Below are 20,509 nucleotides of genomic sequence, written 5' to 3'. Positions count from 1 at the left end.
CGAAAATGGTCGAACATCCTCCCTGAGTTGCCCATATAGCCGCATCCGTCGACGACGCAGACATAGCTTTCACTCGACATGTCGAAAGATGCGACGGCAAAAACCGAAGTGAATAAACCGGTTAGAGGGACTGAGGCCTCTTCTCGAGCGAGGCGGTAGTCGCCGGAGGTCGACTGACGGCGCACGTGAGATCAGAATCCGAAGAGCGACGTCGAAACGATGCGCAGATGGAGCGACTTGACGTTACTGACGGGCAGGACGAGTAACAAAGAGAGACGACGACAATAAACACCGAAAAACCAGCAAATTCGGGAGCGATAGAAAAGGCGACTGATATCCGGGAGAGAGAGAGAGATTTATTTAAATAGACAATGCACAAGACAGGCCATTGGCTAGGACAAATGTCAAGAGTAGTAAAGATAGCTAGACTAACGCGGGTGAGTTAGCGGACGTGAGCCTGAGTCGAGACGGGAAGAAGAACTGCAGATACGAGACAACTTATGGGTAATCACGTTAGAGTTACAGTACTGGAGTAAGACGGACAGACGACGACGCCAATAACACAGGAACACGTTTTTCTTTCAACGGCCCTCCAAGCGCTCGACAAATCTGCCCAAAGATTAAAGAAAATTTTGGGCGAGCTTGCCCCAACGACCAAAATGTTCGGCTACGATGGGAATGAAAGTGGAGGTCAAGCCTGAAGAACGCTGGTACGATTCGTATTTTGAGATCTTATTCTCCTCCCTGATCGAAGCCGCCGCACCGTCCTCACTCGCTGAGCGGCGCGAGGCCTCGGAACTCCACTGGTGGGCGAGAGATATGTCGAGTTCGAAGCACTCCCCTGTGCCCGTGCCGAAGGCAACGATGTCGGGACGATTGTCGTTGTTCAGGTACTCGTGCCTGGGCTCTACTTTGCAAGAAAGGCCGGCATCTCTGACACAGTCCGCCCAGCCGGAGACAACACAGTTGTGCGCCCAGACTGGACCGGCGCCTGTTTTGCAGGTGAGCAGATGGTATCCACTGCGGTCGATGGCAGAGCCGCAGTTGCACGAGGTGAGGCAAGCCGCGAAGGGAAGACCCAGCCTCAAGGATGCGGCTAAGCGAAAATCGCAAGGTTTGAGCGCGAGCATCCTTGAAGAGGGCAAAGCCTCCAACCAACGGCCAGCATTCTTGCCCTGGCACGAGCGGAGACGAGAGAGGCCACGGTTGTCCGGAGCTGCCGAGAAAACCGAGTTGACACGTACTTGATCGATGACCAACTTGAGTTAATGTTGGAGTTTGTCGCCAGCCGAAGGCAGATCGGAAATCGAAGCGATCGATGACTCAGAGGTGGACGAGCACAAACTTTCCTGAAACCGGTGTAAGGCGAACTCGAGGGAACACCTCACCGACGACCCGACAAAGGGGAAGTCGTCCACCGACCACAGAGGTGGAAAACGGTCGGGGAGGGCTTCAGATGTGTGGCTCCAGCCCGCCAAGAAAGCTGCATCCAGGATCGGCGAAAGCAAGGGCACACCAAAACCGCCCAGGCGAATTGGAAGAGATGCCTGAAGCCATTGATCGTCCGGAAGATGGCTGAGGAGCAGTGACGACATGAAGGTGGATTTTGAGAGGTCGTCATGAAGTGAAGCGGCACTGTGAAGACTAATTGTTCAACAATGTAACAGTTAGAAATTTCTTTTCCTACTGAGGCCAAGGCATCCTGAGGGCAAGGAATCCTGCATTTTCCTGGTGGAACATGTCGGCCTGCATTCCCGATTTCCATGCACGTACGTTTCGGTCAATTGAAGAACGTGTATGATTAGATCTGTTCCTGGGAAAAGTAAAGTTTCGTAATGACATGTTCGCATCCGAAGCCTGCTTCACTCAAACAAGGCTTCTCAATTTATATCTTAAATATTAGTCTTCTTTATGTTTTCTATATATTTGTACGTGATTTCAGAGGTTCTACTTAAAGAAACATGAATTTTCATTTGGTGGTTAGCAGCAGTCGTTTCCGCTTTAGGACAACGCTGACCGACCTGGACTTACCAAGTCCGTAGACCGGAATGAATTTGTTGACGTAGATGAGGAGGTTTGCATTGGTTTGGAAAGCGTATGGTCAACTGTTAATTAGTGACGTCATCGCGGCAAGTGGCGGACAGAAGTCGACGTAGCATTTGGCTGTAACCTGCTATTTTTACGGGCTAGAAACACTTGATTTTCACTTCACTTCCCTCTTTATCAAATAGTAAACATCTGCCTGTGAAAAGAGCGAAATCTACTGGTAGATTTGATTATGAAGTTGGAGTACTCCTAGTAGGTGAGCGCGTTAGGTTAAACAAAAGACAGACTCTTTTTATTTGTAGTATAAACAAGGTGTTTAATTAAATATCTTCTTGTGAAAGCCTTACAGAAAAAAGGAGATTATATAATTGTTAGCTGCTCCAAATTTTATAAATTTTTTAATAGCTGAATTTTTTATCAGTATCGCCAAAACAGACTTCGCTTGTTCCTCTGTCACGGTGAACAAAAACACAATAAGGAGGAGGAGAAAGAGGAGAAGAAGATCCTCTATTACGTGTATCTAAAATTAACCGTTTCACTTGGGACGGGATGTTCTTAAGTTTAACGCGATTAACATCGGAGAGCCCTTATACGAAATTGGATGCTTTCGTGACATCACGTAAGGCTTATTGAGACTGAAAATAGCATTTGAGTATTTTAAGGACTTAGAAATAGAAATATCCTGAAAGGTCATTACGGTATTTAATTCAGTTTCTCAAAGCCCCGTATAACCTTTTCAAATCGTCGTTTCTATATTTCTGAATGTGAGCTCCTGCGGCGAGTTTCCTTCTTTTATTCACCGGCGCGCGAGCTACGGCCGGTGGGCCCCTGAGGCGACAGGTCACAGGCGTCCAGTAACACGAGGTCAGAGCCCATATCTTTTATGATGCGTCAGTTTCTAAATACATTTTACTAGGACCATCTATCCGAATTCAAACAGGAAAGCCGCCTCAGTTGAACAACAATCTACCTTACTCTCATCTCTTCTCAACCGCGTTATTCGCCTGGATTCACCGGCTAACGCCCCACGTTTGTCTGTGCCCCTGGAATTGTGGTGAAATTGGACATATTCGCATGACGTGCACGAAATTTAGCGCAAAACATGACACCCATCAACAGTGTTACCCGCTCCCTTCGCGCGACGAATTACTCCCACCCTACGCGGTCGGCGCGTTGCAACCGGTATCATCTCAGTCCGCCGCTGTCTTTCAAGTCGACGCTATGGTAAATGGCTGTAGCCGTTTTAGTTGTTGATTGTTGTCCGTTTGTCTGTATAGTCCGGATCCTCTCGAAAGATCCGGGCGACCCCGTCAAGCAACTAATAAACAGGAGTACACTTCTTGCAAAATCCTAGTCAACCCAGCGTCGAGTTCTCCACAGTCACTCCTCCAGCTGGCCACAACTTGGTGGAAAATCCGGGTAGTCGGATTTCACTGGGAACGCGATCGTCCATCGCCGTCGTTGGCGCGCTGGATCGTTCGTTTTTGATTCTGGCTGGACCGGGTCGAAGCGACGATCACCCGGGCAGCTCGTCGTTGACGCGCGTGTGGCGAAAGCGCCTCGTCCGACTACCCGCGCGGTCTTGGTTCGAATCGGCAGTTGTCAGGGGGGAGTGGCCGGTGACGTCGTGGGAGCAAGCCTGTGTGATAGGTCGGCGGGGAGGCACCTGGTGCCACGAGGCAGCACACAATCGCACACAAGGATGCCCCCGAAGCGAAAGACGACGAAAGCAAAGAAGCCCGCCGCGCCGTTGCATGCGACACGAACACCGAAGTCGACGACGCCCGGACAACGAAGGCGCGGCGCGTTGCACGCCTCTCAACGACGCGCAACGACGCCAACGGCGTTATTTCAACTCGCGACGCCTGTGACGCCACAAAGTCCGGCCGCACGACGACGGATCGACCGTTTGCTCGCACGCAAGCGGCGCTATCGCCGACGGCACGGGCTCGACTCGCGACGCCAGCCAGAATTCCCACGCCACACGTGGAGGCGTTCGATACGTCAACGGACAAATCGCCGGATCGTCAGTCATCGGCGCGACGCGTCGATCACACGCGCGCTCTCGAGAAATTCTTCGGGTACAATTATGAAGAACTTTGCAACTGGCTTTATCAGCTCGAAGCGATCGCCGACGTCGATCGATGGAGCGCTCGCGACCGTCTGAAGAACGCACGAATTCATCTCAGCGGGCGCGCACGCATCGAGGCTTCAGCGTTCGAGCGGAAGTTAGAGACGCGCGGCGAGCAGTTGACCTGGAAGAAATTTGTGGCATTTCTGAAACGCAAATTCGGTCCTGCGGACCCTCACGTTCATTATACCGAGCGGCTTATAGCTTGTCAACATGGACCGCGCGATGACGTCGACGCTTTCACGACGCGATTTCGAACGCTGGTTTTTTCGAGTTGTTGGAGGCTCTATCCGAACAAATGCAAATTCAACATTACCAGAATGGGTTACGTCCCGAGCTCCGCGAAGAATGCGTCAGAGGTCGTCCCCAAACCCTTGACGAGGCGGAAGACGCAGCCAAGACAGGCGAGGAGATCTGGAAATCACGATCAAAGGTGAGCAATGAGTGTCTGGCGATTGGAAATCGTCCAGGCAAAGCAGAATCTCGATCGACGACCAGAAGTAGCGCCGACGTTGTGACGTCAGGGTCAACCGACGCCATCTTACGAGAATTCGTCGGAAAGCAGACGAAATTCATGCAACAAATATCCGATCATCACCGTGAGGTCATGGGAGCGCTGGAGAAGCACACCCCGGAACTGGCACTGTTGAAACGTGCGTGAACACTGTCATGGAGCTCCGCCGTCCTGTCGCCGGCCGTTTGTGTTGAATGAAGTTTCGCCGGTCCAGTTGTTCAAAAGTCTTTGTTTGTTGATTACGAGTGGATGCGCCGCAGCAGTGCTAGTACTCACGTTAACGTTTCGTTCTATATTGCCCTTCCATGGGTAACGTTTATTTTTGACGGAAGTTGGCCCTCGCCTGCGACACCCAACATATCCATGACGATGGATGCAGATCGATGGATCTCGAGGACGTTCGTCACACGACGGGAGCGAGCGCTGATTCGCCCCGCCGAAGGCTTTCCTGCCCTATTAATATGGGAATGCGGCCTCGAGATGAAGTGATGCAGGGGTCGACAGATGAGTGGGTTCTCCCTTCGGCACACGCTATGTCGCGCGACGGCGTCCACCCCCATTGGCCAGGGGACAAAAGTGTTAATTGTGTCGGTGGAGCAGAATCATCTGCTACTTCACGTCCGTTTTATGCCGGTGAGAATCCGGTCTCTTCTCCTTCATCGTCTACTTTCAACTCTACTACTGTTCATGGAGCTGGCCGACAGCGCTCTCGCCGCGCAAACGCTGGAAAAGCTCCCGTACGCTTTCAAGACCCGAACTGGTCCACGTGAACGCGTGGCGCTTTGTTGCGACGTACACTGGTTCGTGGTTTGTTTTTCGTGTTTGTATGTTAGAGGCCCCAGTTTAGTTCCCGAGGGCGCTCACCTTCTCGAGGAAAGGGGTAGTTGTAGCCGTTTTAGTTGTTGATGTTGTCCGTTTGTCTGTATAGTCCGGGTCCTCTCGAGAGATCCGGGCGACCCCGTCAAGCATCTAATAAACAGGAGTACACTTCTTGCAAAATCCTAGTCAACCCAGCGTCCCACGCGTCACCGTCGAGTTCCCCACAGTCACCCCTCCAGGCAACCGGCCACAATGGCCTCTCGAGCCGGCGCCTCCTCGATTCATGCGCGGCCGTTTCGATCGTCCCGCCGTCATTCGCCCCGACGAATATCCAACAGTCGACCGAACAGTTATCGATGGCTAGCGGACATAACATTCTCGGTGCACTGAAACTTCTACTTACAATCAGGACGTGGTCAACGCAACACTATTTTTGTGTCGCACCGATCGCTACAAATCCAATCCTCCGTGCGATTGATCTACTCGTCTCGCGTCGTCAATTACGATTGCCGTCGGGATTTTCCCACCCACTCATCGCCCCTCCCCCACCTTCGTTGTTGCCCGCATCACCGGATTCGTTCCGAGATCGAGAATATAAGCTACTAGCTACTATCTACGATAGAAAGTCGATGTCGTCTGAAGTACTTCTTAGGATCGTAAACGACCGTTTTGCATAGAAGCGATCGCTGAATTTGGTGCATATACATGTAGGTAAGAAACGGCACGAATTTGCCCTTGGCAAATAAGGGGCGTGGCGGAAGTGGAAGAAACGTCGATGAGTTACATTCAGGGCTATATTGTAGTCTTGAAAGGCACAAGGTATTTCCCGAAACGGCTTCGTGCCAATCATTCAAATCCCTATAAATGTATATATTGGGTTTGTCTAACGATATGGCCAATGCCGTCGCCGTCACAGTCGGAAAGGAAATTCGCCGAGACTTTGCCAAAGTGTAGAGGGCGGTTCATCGTTAATGCAATTCTGCGTCCTTTCATTTTCACTGGTGACCACAGCCTGCACGGTTCTTGCAGAAGGTGAGGAAATTTCACAAACTTGATGAGAGCGCTATACACATCGTCTAAAACAAGACTCTCTTTTCAAAAATTCTTTTGCATAAATGGTGATTTATTGGAACAAGTAAGGATTGTGCGTGTTAATTCATACCTTGCGAGTGCTTTCTTCGACACTGCCCAAAGATTACTCCTCTCCGCTTGTAAGGCTCGGAGTAGTCGATAAGTACTAGCTGACGCTATGCAAAAATTACGTCACAGCGTCGTGCACAGTGGGTTTTTACTGTGAATGACAAGCGCTCAACGCAACGCATGTCTAGCGTCGTTACTGTGAATGCGCCTTTACCTGAGCGTACCGTCGTAAGCATAGTGCATTGCTTCCACAAGAGTGTCATCGATGTAATTTATCACAGCAGCATGCTTCATCACCGTTTGTCACGCTTACTAAATTATTCTGCAATTTTTGACCACACATCTTAGAAATTATCAGCAACCACCCTGCCTCATCAAGTTTTTGCGCTCTCAATAAAAAGTTGAAAGATGTTGGTGCATTAGAAAACCATCTTTAGACAACTACGGAGTAAAAATCCCTCACGCTTTGCACATACGTTACCGCACCGCTGAGTTTTCCTCCTGCAACAAAAAATGAATCAAAGCCACTAAGGCGGAATCCATTACCTAAATACTTATCTGATATAAAACAGTTCTTTGAATTTCATGCAAACTTCTTTTACATCCTGAACCCATCAGAATCAAATAAACATTCACAATGTTCAATAGAACGCGTCTTCACCTTGCCATCAGGTTTTATGTCGAATTCAAAAAGAGTATTTTGAATTTTCGTCCTTTCTTGCTTTGTCCCCTTTAGAGATTAGCCTCCAATTGACGTCGTCAACGTAAAGAGAATCAGTGTGGTTTTGTACCAAGCAAGCAAGCAAGCAAGCAAGCAATTGCTGAAAACAACATGAAGATTAGGTGAATAGCCAAAAAATGGCGACGTATTTCTTTCGTTGACGGCATGCGAACCTTGACTTAAACTGTTTGATACTCGTAATCTGGCGGCTCTTTCTGAACAAGAGATAAAAGAGCTGTTTTCTCGCCTTCCAACTTTTAATGAATAATTGCAAATGGCTATGAGAATAATGAGTGCAAGATTTAGTACCTGTTGCTCTCTTCTTTCTCACACTCGACGCTGAGCTTTGGGCACTTGGTCCTGTTACAACTGTGTATAGCAAACAACTGTTCCTGTATCAAGTATAAATTACATTCTTCTCATCGATGGCAAGAGATATCTTTCATAAGCGGCATTTTGTTCTTAACCAACTGACGCCTCTGTTTAAAGAACAGATGTGAGAATGACTTAGGCATTTGTGCAAGTTGTATCTACTTACTTCAGTTGTGCTTTCAGTGCAATTAATAGAAGTGTAGTTGTGGCAGGGATACTAGACAATAGGGATAAGAAACGCGCGCATGACCTATTGTAACGTCATAATAAATGCGTGACTCGGCACGCCCCCCTCCACGTCCGTTTGAACTCTCTTAAGTAATTCCCCGATTTCTCGAAATCCAAAAGCTCGAGAGCAAGTGAATAATTTTGGCAAGGTTGCAAAATGTCTTTGCAACATTCTCGAAAGTCGTTTTAAAGCAAAACGATGATGTCCTATAGACGATTTCGACCCGTTTCCCTACAGCACCCCATCACCGTGACTTTGTGCAATTGTTATGATCGTTCTAGAGGTTTTCAGAACCCCAAAGTTCATTCAAATTGTTGACAATATACCTCAAAGTGCAACTGTATTGCCCAAAATCATTACTGGTTTCTAACCGTCAAAATCGAGACGATTTTCTGCTAAGCACCTCGATTGGCAAATTGCAAAATTGCCTTTAATCTGGTGATTAGGAATGACAGACGATCTTGGGCAGGACAGTTGCACTTTGACGTTTATAGTCTAATATTCGAATAGACTTTGGGGATCTAAAATCCTTTCAAACAATCATAACAATTGCACAAAGTCGCGTGCTGAAGAGAAACGGGCCAAAATCGTCGTAAGCAGCCTCGTTTGATAAAAACGACAAAAGGAAATTAATTCGTAGTCAGTTCCAAACCTTGCCAAAATATTAGAAGGCTCTGCAGCTTTCAGATTTGGAGATATCGATAATTATTTGACAGAGGTCCAAGCTGGTGAGGGGGCGTGGCGTGTCACGCATCATGCGTCACAATGTACACTGCCATGCGTGCGTTTCTTATCCCTATTGTCTAGTATCCCTGGTTGTGGTCGTGCGTATGAATACCGTTGCGTGTGAACTGCTTTTGTGCAGGAGGATGGGTTGAGAGATCGAGGAAAAGATTTGGTTGAGACTGGTCGTCGTGTTTAGCGTTTAGCACGAAAACGTCATCGCATGTTATTGAATGGCGATCTTAATAGGGAAAGACGCTGTCTTTTTTTCGATGCATTTGCACACTGTATCTAAGCGCCTAAAACAGAACGATACAAATGTCAAACGATCAGTTTGGGAACAAAAAAGCTCTAATCGTAGTATTAGACGGAGTATTTGCTCGTACGTTGCAGAAGAAATGGCCTGATAGACAGAAGACTGTAAAGCAATTTTCTCAGAAATTCTGCAAATAGCAAATTTGACGACAATACACGCTGCAAATAGCAGATGAGGGCAAATTGTTTTGCAGAGCAGATGACAATACAAAACTATAGTGCCACCGGGCACGAAATGAGTACTTGTTCAAAGATCGACTGCCAAGTGGCAGAAAGATAGTCAGTGAGGCTACCGGGTAATCGGCCTTTTGATGCCACAAAGGCCTCTCAACCTTTCGGATGGTACCACGTTTCACGTAGGCATTGAATCGTGAGACCACCAAACCAGTCATTCTCACGTCTTTGATCTCCGTCTGTTGGATTTCGGCCAAAATTCTGTCGTACGCTTTGTACGACTGAGACATTTTGTCGTCGCACTGAAGCAAAAGCTCCGCGGAAGTTAGCCTCGCGTGGCCAGGCCCTTTCCCTGATCTCCCGGATAGTCTGAGAGGGGAAAAGGGCCTGGTACTTGAGTCCCACGTGATAGGTCATGGGCTCCCCCGTTTGGGGGAGTGGTCGGTCATATGATAGATTAAATATTAGTGATGCCACCTCTCAGCAACGTGTAATAAAAATTTTCATACCTGAGCTTAGGCACGCCGCGGTTGAGCAATGATCAAGCGCGGTATTCAAATGGATTTTAGCAGTCACTTATATGCATGGGCTTCACAGACGTTTTCCACATGACAGCTTTCCAACCAGGGCAGATGGAAAACGTCTGGGAAGCTGTCATGTGGAAAACGTCTGGGAAGCCCATGCATATAAGTGACTGCTGAAATCCATTTGAATATCGCGCTTGATCATTGCTCAACCGCGGCGTGCCTAAGCTCAGGTATGAAAATTTTATTACACGTCGCTGAGAGGTGGCATCACTAATATTTAATCGATCATATGACCGACCGCTCCCCCAAACGGGGGAGCCCATGACCTATCACGTGGGACTCAAGTACCAGGCCCTTTCCCTCTCGGAGTATCCGGGAGATCAGGGAAAAGTGCCTGGCCACGCGAGGCTACGCGGAAGTGACGCTGCTGCATGCCAACATACGGGTCGGGGTGAGTGACTCGCAGCCCACGCATTTAACGGCAGTAGTTTGCGCCGGAATAGGAAGATCACTTCCTTTTTGCAAGCGGTGCATCGACTGTCACCACTGTCACACTTGCATCGACGATACATTCAAAGTGAAACGATAAAAAGATTCAAAAATCGTTAGACTTGCATGCGATGCACACGCTCTATTCAGAGATATACGGTATGTAGAAGTGGTCATGTTCACTCAATTCGACGTCAATTTCCATTTCTCCGATTGAAATTACTCAACGATACGTCTCCGAGAGTCTCCCAGACGTCGTGTGCTCCACTTATCGGAACTTTCTGAAACAGGCGAATGTCAGCTGCGACGACGTCGCTCTTTTGATTTAAAAGACTAAGTACGGAAGAAGAATTGGCTGAGTGGTGTTCGACGCATTGGAGAGCATGCATGTTTTCCAGATAAACGGAACATTTATAATCCCCTTTCCCTAGGTATCTAAATACACTTCATCGACGACAACCAGAAACAATAAAAATATTTCCCAGCGAGGCGCGTGCGCGGAAAATCTAACATGTCCGACTTTGCTCAATTTGTCGGAGAAATGGATGTGTTCTTCACGTTGATATCTCGTCACTAAGTGTCGGCGTCGAATTTGGCGGAGTTCCTCCCACGAAGAGGAACACCATATCGACGAGCAACGTCAACCTCTCGCGAGCAAACGAGGTTGCTTCAGCTCAATCTAATTTAAGAGACCCGCTGTTGACGTATTCCAAAAGCAAAACAAAATGTTTTGGATTGGGAGAAAATCCCCTCAAGCCTACCACATTTCGATGTGGTTTTAGGCGTGCAAGGATAGTTGCCTCCTTGCATAAAATCTCCTTTTTCCTGCAGGGGCGTAACAGAAAAGAGACAATTATAAAGAAACTCGAAGTACTGTCAATGGAACAAATGTTTTTGTTTATTGCGGGCCTATCTAAATTTAACGCCACAATTTGGTTCTCAACCCAAGTGGCACCTGATGTACTGTAGAGAAGCGCCTACACTCACGACTGCTGCGTCATGTAGGCCAAACAAAAATCCTGTAACGGCTGCTGCACCTTGGACTAAGGCGGGAATCTGATTGCTTCGCCACCACTTTAGCCGCAACTTGTTCTGGAGGATCGAGTACTTTCAAGTTGCGTCCTCCTTCAAGCGCGCCTTAAAGGCCGCCATAAACGCTTCAGAACTTACAAAGTCGTCGTCGACGTTTAATTATTCGAAGTCCTCTGCATCAAAGAAACAGTAGCCACCGCAGCCACGTTGCATGACCGTTCATTCCAGAAGGGGACTTTACGGAGAGGCAGAGAGACCCGTAATAGACACTTTGTTGATAATTTAGTTGTAAGATTCAAAAAGCAAGTTTCATGCTCTCTAGCTACCTTTTAGAATGTGCATGTATACAGGACTTTCATCTACTTGTCCAAGGAATGTGAATACCTCGAAATTTTGTTTCACGTTCGCTCTCATTAGGCGAAATAACGTTCCTTCTTTTCAAACTCCGCAGTATGTCTAAGCAACTCCGCAGTATGTCTCCTATTGAATCAGCAACTTTTTCAATCGTGGCTTCAGTCCGACTAGCCTTTCCAAGAAGATCTAGAAAAAATAATATCAGACAAACGTGAAGGTCGCACCACAGATCCAGAGCCACCTTGAAACTCCCGTGTCTGCACTCCAAGGCAGTGCTCAGAAAAATACTGTAGTTTACTTCGTGTCGTAAATCCTGAAGCATGGCACCGGGCAACTGCGCTTCTCGAAATCCGGGCAAAAAAAGTACGTTCTGGAGCGACACGTTTCGACGGCGCAAACTCCTCGGCTGCTTTCGCTCTTTTAAGGAAAGTGGCGATCTCGGAATCGACCACCGGTAATAAAAGACTGTTTCCCTGGTCGCAGCCTAGAGTTGATTCTGACGACAAGATCTACTGTATGGCCAGACGCTTGCAAAAATTTATTGGTGGATGTGTTGATTCCGGTTGTTTCCATTTGCACAATATGCGCATTGACGGCCGCCGATTCAAGAAGATACCAAAATATGCGCATATACCATCTTAAAAATTTCAAAGAAAAGGAATAGGTGCGGCGAAGGTTGTCGGCAGGTCAACGCCGCCCATATGTACTTGTTGTAGCAAGAAACGGTTGTTATTGAGCCTTCTTTGTCCTTCGATAAAATTCACCGGACACAAGGTATTGATTAGGGTGACCTGTTTTTTTCTACCCATGACAGGCAATAAACCTTGCAGTCGTCGTCGAACGCAGTGTTGTTGGTAAACTCGGCCCAAGCGCCAGAAGAGGAAACCCTTGCCGCAGATTTTGCGTCGACCTCAAGTACTTTTTTAGGAAACCACGCACGATTCGGACGAACTGTTCCAATGAAATAAGTGTTTTGTCGTAGGAGTCTTGCGGCAAGACGTGGGTTGGGGAAAAGATTGTCAAAGTAGAGGCGGTATCCATGGTCCATGGTGTGGTCAGATCAAGTACCACTCTTTCTCCGAGGTCAACATCTGTACGCGCATTTTTCTCCTTGCCTCTGTAGACTTGGAAGTCCCAAGGATATCCTTTTTCTAAGTCGCATCTAAAAACAAAAAATCGTAAATACTGTATACAGTATATGTATGTATATATTACTGAAATAATCTCACTTACAAAAAAATAAACTTTGATTCCATATTTGACCGGCTTTATTGGCATGTACTGCCTAATGGAAATCCTTCCCTTGAAGACAATCATTGCTTCATCAATGCTGACATTATGATGAGGGCTGTATAGGTGTTGAAAGCGCTCTTGCATCATTTCCATTATTGGCCGTATTTTGCCCAAGACATCGTAATTGTCATCACTTTGTTTGGTGATAAGGGTGCGGTTTTCAGCAAAATGAAGCATTAATAAAATAATTCGAAAACGACGATAGGGCATGTTGCGTGCAATACGGCAATCCCAGTAAGGGGTATCTTGGGAAATGATCTTCAAGAGCTGTTGAAGGTCTAATGCCGACGAGTTCGGACACAATTTCTTGACAAAATCGCCTTTTACGCGAGTCGTACTGGTTAAAAGCCCGTCCGTCTCGGTCCTACTCGCGACACGCTTCTCGTGCGTTATCAAATACGTTTACCATTGGCTAAAATCTTTATCCGAAACGCAACAAAATACTCTTTTTTAAAGATCGGTCGAGGCGATTTCTATTGAGCTCTTTTGTTTGCCTACAATTACGCTTTAAAATATTGTTGTAATGGCGACATAGGACTCTTTTACGCTAAGATTGGCGATCTCGCACCCACGCTAAACAACATTAAATTGATTACTTTAAACACTGATATGGCGATTTTAGATTTTAGATCTTTTGCCTAGTGTCGAAGTTACAGTTTGAGATTCTGTTGTTATGGGCGTGGTTTTAACGCACGCACTACCTTCTACACCAAACATGCAGTTAATGCCTGGTCGCTCGCTCGCCCTGCGTATGAAGGGCTTGCGGTGTGGGTGTGTGGCCGTGTCACGTGATCTTAATGCACATCCCGTGCCACCCACTGCTCGGCACGCCGCCGAGGCAGGAAGGTGGTCCTAAGGCAAAGCCACGGGCCCAAACCAACCACAACTACGCCTGCCGATCCCAAACTATGCGCTCACGCCCCCGTCGTAGACTGTTTATTTGGATGCGTCCGCCCCGCCCAATAAACTTGACACCTTCGCGATATCCACCCCCGCCAGTCGAATGTAACGCTTGTACGCATTGCTTTTCCATCTGCCTAACGCTTTGATCTTCTCTTCCGGGCATCCGACGCGCGCCGCCGCCGTCGCAGCGCCAATCCGAAGGGTATGCCTGGAAAACGATCGGCGTCGAAGCCCCGCCTTCGCAGCACCTCCCGCATTGTGGCTACCAAACGCCGTCGCGTTAGCGGGTCCCCGTTCGGGAACCGGAACAGCGGGCCTTGCCCCGCCCCTCCTAACGCGAGGTATTGTAACAGCGCCGCTACGGGGCACATTCCATCACGAACGCGCCCGAGGAACGCGAACGCTCCTTTTCCCAGTTGATCCGTCTTCGAGAACTTCACTCTGATCCGCGCCCATGACGGATTTTCCCGGTCTTCCAAGGTGACGTCCGCGTAGCTCAAGTGCCGTCGCTCGTCAAACAGCTCCGTCGAATTCACGAGAAACTCGGCCGTGCGTAGTCACCCGAAGGATCCGACGCATGTGGCGGCCCATAGCAGCGCGCTTTCGTACCGATCGGTCAGCCCGCGCCACTCCGCCCGCAGCGCGCTCAGCGCCGCCGCGTCGATTGGTAGGCGTTGGTCCCCGCCGCTGAGCCCCTGCTCCGTCTGCTCTCGCTCGATTTCTCGCAGGACCAACGCCAACTGCGGTGGCCGCGGCGTCGTCGGATCCACCCTTCCGCTTTGCACATGCAGATTCCGAACCGCCGAAAGGTATGCCCTAATCGTCGAAGCCTTGCGACCCTCCTCCGCAAGAGACGAGACAAAAAGACACAACGTGGGTTCGCTTGTAGGTATTGGCGAGAGGGAAACCCTCTCGCAGAGCCCAGATATGCCATCTGCGCCGACGAGTACGCTCTACGCGTCCCGAAGGCCAGACCGTGGTTCATGTATCGCCGACGAGCGACTTCTAACTTGGCGATCCCCAGACGGGGTCCGCTGTCGCCAATTTGTCGAGCGCCGCCAAGATTTTCTCCGGAAGCTCTTCCAGTTCCAGCCGCTTTCCCTGCAACACACTTAGTGTTGGCTCGCCTCTCGATAACGCGTCGGCGACTAGGTTCTGGGCTCCCGGCAGATGCTCCGCTCGTATCGTGCAGTTGAACTGAGCCGACGACATCATCAGCGCTCTCAGCAAGCGCAGCAGCGCCCCGTATCGCGTCGACCCTGCATTGCACGCAGCCACCACCGTGCTGTTGTCCGATTCCAGCCGCACTGTGGAGCCGATCCAGCTTTTTCCCCATAGCAAACAGGCCGCCAACACTGGGTACATTTCCTTCGGGGCTATCGAGCAGCTCTGCCAGGCCGGCGTACATCCCGCCGCAAATCCCCGCCAAGGCGTGGCAGAAACGAGCACAGCGCCGAAGCCCCACGAACCCGATTCATCTGTTTGTAGCTGCGCTCGCGACCGGACTGTGTTCAGCGCCGACGTCATTCCACTGAGTCGCAAATGCCAACCACCACTCCACGTCGCGACGCGCTTCCTGGCTGACACGCACTTTATGGTGGAGCTCCTTCGGCACGCGAGACAGCTCGATCAGTCGCCGCACGACCGCGCGACCCGGGCGAATAATCGACGCCGCGTGATGAAACGAGCTAATAAGCGACAAGAGCTCTCGTTTCGTCCACGCTCGCGAACACCGAAGCGAATGCAGCGCCTCCGTGAGCTTTTCCCGCAGTCGTTGCAGCTTCTCGGCCGGCAGGCGCAGCTCGCCGCTCCCCGTATCTATTTCTATGCCAAGGAACTCCAGCGTCGTCGCCGGGCCGCCAATTTTTTGCAGCGCCACCGGAAAACCCAGCGTCCGACACGTTTCCAGTGCCCGCCGCTAATTCTCCGAGCCTCTCTGACCCAAAAACAAGAAATCGTCCAGGTAATGAAGGCCGCAAGTAAACCCCCTTTTCCCGCATAACCCAAAGCAGCGCGTCGCCCACGGCCGAAAATATCTTGGGCGCCGAACGCAGCTCAAACGGCAGCGCGCGTCGAGCCACACCTGCCCCTTCCACTGCACTGCCAACAGCTGACGGTCCGCCGGATGCACGGGAACCATCCGGTAGGCCGCCTTTAGGTCCAACTTCTCTAGCACGGCTCCGTCCCCCAGTTGCAGCGCTAACCGCGCGACGTCTTCCAGACCGGCATACTGCAGCCCCGCGAGAACTCACCCCATCGTTGACGCTGGCTCCCTCTGGCGCCGATAGGTTCACGATGATTCTCCACTTGCCCGGCTGATGCGGCTTAGGGGTCACCAAAAGGGCTCACGTGGCATACAAGATCTTCCGGAGAGGGACCAACCAGCCGCGTACATCGCCGTCCAGATAGGCGTCTACAACTCCGGAATTAGCGAGCCCATGTTACGACGAGCGCTCCGCAAAGGGCGACCGCGCTGGAAGCCACTGCGAAAACCCTGGGACAAGCCCGTGCAAATGTACTGCACAAATTGACGGTTTGGATGTGACGCTAAGCCGTCGACCCACTGTTCCACCTGGACCGGGGACGACACCGCAGCCAACGCGACCGGCAACGGCGACTCAGACGACTGGTTGCACGCGGCTAATGCCGCTAGATCGTCGCCGTAACGGTACTGTCTGTTTATCACGTTGCACTCCGCGACCGTCACCGCGCCGCCTGCCAACGAAAAGACAAAGCATAAGCACCCCACAGGAGTCGCCTCGCCGTCCGAGGTACCAACACTACACAACAACACACCAACTCCACAGAAAAAAAAGAAAGAAAGGGCAACAGCAACAATCAACACGCCGCCAGCGCCGCAACACCCGTCTGTCCACTACCCGACTCCCTGAGCGCCGCTAGTCTTTTCCTTTAGCCCGCGGAACGCGCGTCACTGAGCGGTCCGGTTTTCGCTCCCCGTCCTCCTCGGCTCCCGGGCACTCGGCCACGCGGTGCCGGCCACCGCACTGCAGGCACTCGTGCCGGAACCGGCAAGCAGCGCCGTAACGACAGTTCTCGCGGTAATTCCAGTTGTAGCACGCCCCTTTCCCCTTCCTGCCGCGACCCGTGCGGCTCCGCTCGTCAGGCTCCGACAACAAGCGCCCCGGGCATTGACTCTCATACCGATCGCGGCAGCTGGCACAGCGTGCCGCCAGCGATGTCCCGCTTGCAGCAGCTTCCGGCCTCATAAACGTACGCGGAAACAACGTGCCGTGCGGGCGAGATCAGTTCAGACCGGGCAGCGCAGCGGCAAGCGTACGGAACCGAACGTCATACTCGCGCCACCGTTCCGCGGGGAACACAGACGCCTCCTGCAAAATCAGCCTCATGTACCCGAGTACCATCGTCGCGTCGTCGCGATGACGTGAGCACCGACTGATTGTGTACGCCGCGAAGCAAGCGGCTCAACTCGTCAGGTCCGGAACCGGACGGAGCTTCCTGCGAGTACCCGTAACCAACTCACTCAACGGATTGGCCTCCTTCAGTGTGGCCACCGGGTCGAGGTTCTCCGCCAGAAGCTCCGCCATGTCCACAAACTGCTTGGACACAATACGTGCCACCACTCTTTCCGGGAATAGTCATGCCTTCGTCCAGGATGAACGGCGCCGGCGTAGCCGCTTCCGCGGAAGCGGCCCCTTTTAGCGCTTCCGCTAGCAACGACACCGCCCCTTTCTTGCCCTTGTCCGCCGTGCCACCAACTGCCGCCGCAACGTTGGCGGCGACGCCCGTTTCCGCCACCGACGTGCCCGCTTCCCCTTCGGAGGTCGTCCAACACTGGGATTTCTTCTAGAGAGAACGCCCCGAACGACCAATTAGCGCCACCGCCCTCCAGGCCAGCCTCGCCCCCGGCGTGAGACCCCAAACTGCCGTGCCCATCGGTCCCCACCGTCGGCCACCACCAACAATTCGACCACAACATCATGCGCCTAGCTCCCCGGCAAAGCCAGCCGAGTGGCATCGACTTCTTTCGCTCGCCACACCCCCAACGTGTTCGTCCCCGGTTCGCGCGTGGGAAAAAATGTCTCGCGACGTGGAAACGCCGCGCCCGCATGGAAGAGACGACTACAACCAACCCAAAAAAGCAAAAATCGGTCGCGGCTCTATCGCGCCGCGCAAGCTCGCCCACTTACCGTCTAACGGCGGCTGATTCCCCGCGGCGCGCCCTGGACCGGAATTTCCCTCGTTCGCGGCCCCCGCGGGAACAACTCGCGCCTCGCCGAGTGCTCCGGCCGCCACTGCCGCCGTGAGAAGCATTTTCAGCTCCGGTTGCCCCATCGTGAACGTCGGTTGAGGCAGCGTGGCCAACGGCTGCGCACTGCCAGCGTCGTGGCCTTCGCGGGCCGTCACTACGTCGTTGTCCGTCATCCCGAAGTTGTCGCTTGTCGTACACGTAGAAGTTGAACGAAAACAACGAAGATCGCGTGCGATTCTCGCGTCCTCGTCCGTACAGCGGTGTCGCGCCAAAACCGACGGCGCAGGCTTGTTGCGCGACGTCATTAACTGCGGTTAACTCGGTTATAACCTTCATAAAACGCACTGAAGTAATTAACGTGGTACTTTCCGAATGTTTTAAAATCTATTGGTAGCAAACTGTGCCATGTTATACGCAAAAACAAGAAACTGTATCAAAGTAGCGGTAGCGCGCTAAGAATGCGGTTGGCTTTAAAGGAAAACTAAAGTGGCAAAAAATTTTATCTCTATTAATGCTGTTTCGCGAGTACATGAATACGTACGATTCGTTAGCGTTAGTCAAAATTTTGTAACTCAAAGTTTTCCGCTCCACAACACCAGAGATATAAAAGAGAGGGATATGAAACTCGCCGTCACGTGACCACTTTAGCTGATGCGAGGTGTGTTACAGATGTACCCCGTATGTGCTCACTCTTCACACGCGCGCCGCACGAACGAGTGGGCCTTTCTTCGCTGTCCGGTGCTTCGGAATTTGGAGAGACACTCTAGGTAACTAGTGAAGAGGTTTTTTGCAATCTGTCTCTTCATACGTAGTCGTAATGTCCAATTATTGTCTACTACAAACTTGTGAACCACCTTACGGCCTTAGAAAGTGTTTCGAAAGGCTCAAACCTTGTTCACGCAACCCTGAAATTACCCACAAAGAGCAAGAAGGCATTCGTTGTCGACTCGTCTCTGCCGATCCGATCTTAGGCTCCGTTTTACGTCATTAACTCCTACGCATCAGCCGGGCGTTATGCACCACATAACTCGAACGGTTTAGCGTCCATAAGAAGTAGCTTAGGTGCATTCGATAGCGCATTTACTCCTCTACAGCAACATATGTGCGCTTTGTTAAATAAGTTGACGCAGCAGCTCCAACTATCTCATCTTTGACTTCCGGTTTGCATAGGAGGGCATGGGGCGGATATCGCGGAGGAAGCGCCTCACGACGCGAAAAAACGATCGACACCGTCTTCCTGCCGTTATCAAAAAAGCCAAAATGTACTGCACTTTTTTTGACGTTATTAATTTGATTTACTGTGACAATGCAGAGATTTCCCTAACTGGCATGAAACCGTAGACGGAGACAACGTTTTGCAATCAAAAATTTTTCTGTGCAATGACAAAGAGCTGCCACTAACTGTGATTTCTCACAGTTTTTGCTTAGTGGTCACGGAATCGAGAAACTTTTTGTTGCGAGCCATCCAGTTGACGTATCCGAATGCAGCGCACTGAAAAAATTGCTGGGCTGGCCAGACGTCAACTACAGCAATTATCCTCAGTTCATGGCCTTTTTAGAGAAGACGTTTGTGTGCTCTGGCAACCCTGACCGCCGCTTCGTTGAACTCTTTGCCCGGAAGACACGAGCGCTTAAGAACCGTCATGGAAATCCAAGTGTCGTGCTAGACACTTTTCCCGTCTGCGTCAATAGTACTCGAAAACCGTCAGGTCTTCAAAATGTCAACTGGTCACATTGGAAGCCAGAAGGTGCCTTCAATGTCGGGCGGCGAGAAGTCTTCTTCGCACCCATTCTGCCCGCGAAAAGTTGGCATCCACGAGCCGTTTCGCCAGAAATTCCTATCTTGCAACTCCTCAGAGGAAAGGAAAGTTTTTACAATTAGCAAAGAAATCTCGAGCTCAATCTCAGACTGTTCGACGGTTGCGCCTCAAAATCAAAAAATGGGCCGAAAGCCATGCCATTGAGGTGCAGAAAGATCTTTCGGATGAGGTTCAGGCTATTGTCAAAGAGCAGAGCAGCAACATAGAAAGCACCTCTAAGGAAGGAACATTCCAAAGATTGTTCTGGGACCAACAGAAAGAAATGTCCACAAAGGTTGTACAGGACGAAGATGGCATCCATTAATGATAAGGTGGGCAATGTCTCTGAAAACTCAGTCATCATCTGCTTATCACATGCTACGAACATCTGGATTTGTCATCATGCCTTCCGAACGCACGTTAAATGACTATATTCACTTTTACCGTGCTCGCACCAGCAGGGGAGACTTTCACTGCGCATGTGCGTAAACATTTAGGCGGGAGCCAATAAAAAACGCGGATTTCGCGTCAATGTCGACATGTTAAGAGAAACATCTTGTGATAAGCTACTACTTTATCTGATAAGGTCGCGACCGCCTCTAAACGCTGCCCAGATAAAGGATCTTTTGAATGGGAAGGGGGCTATTTTTTTCTAAGGGGGTGCTATTTTCACAAAACGCGTCGAAAGAGTTCGCGA

General features: G+C 50.5%; 1 pseudogene; it reads right to left on the bottom strand.

The window, feature by feature from the left end:
• Positions 1–428: 428 nt before the first annotated feature.
• On the bottom strand, positions 429–14,994 carry LOC136188173 (uncharacterized; annotated as a pseudogene).
• Between the last annotated feature and the right edge of the window lie 5,515 nt (positions 14,995–20,509).

This window comes from Oscarella lobularis, chromosome 6 (assembly GCF_947507565.1).
Source record: "Oscarella lobularis chromosome 6, ooOscLobu1.1, whole genome shotgun sequence".
Classification (NCBI taxonomy): domain Eukaryota; kingdom Metazoa; phylum Porifera; class Homoscleromorpha; order Homosclerophorida; family Oscarellidae; genus Oscarella; species Oscarella lobularis.
This window is presented reverse-complemented; position numbering and strand designations above follow the sequence as displayed.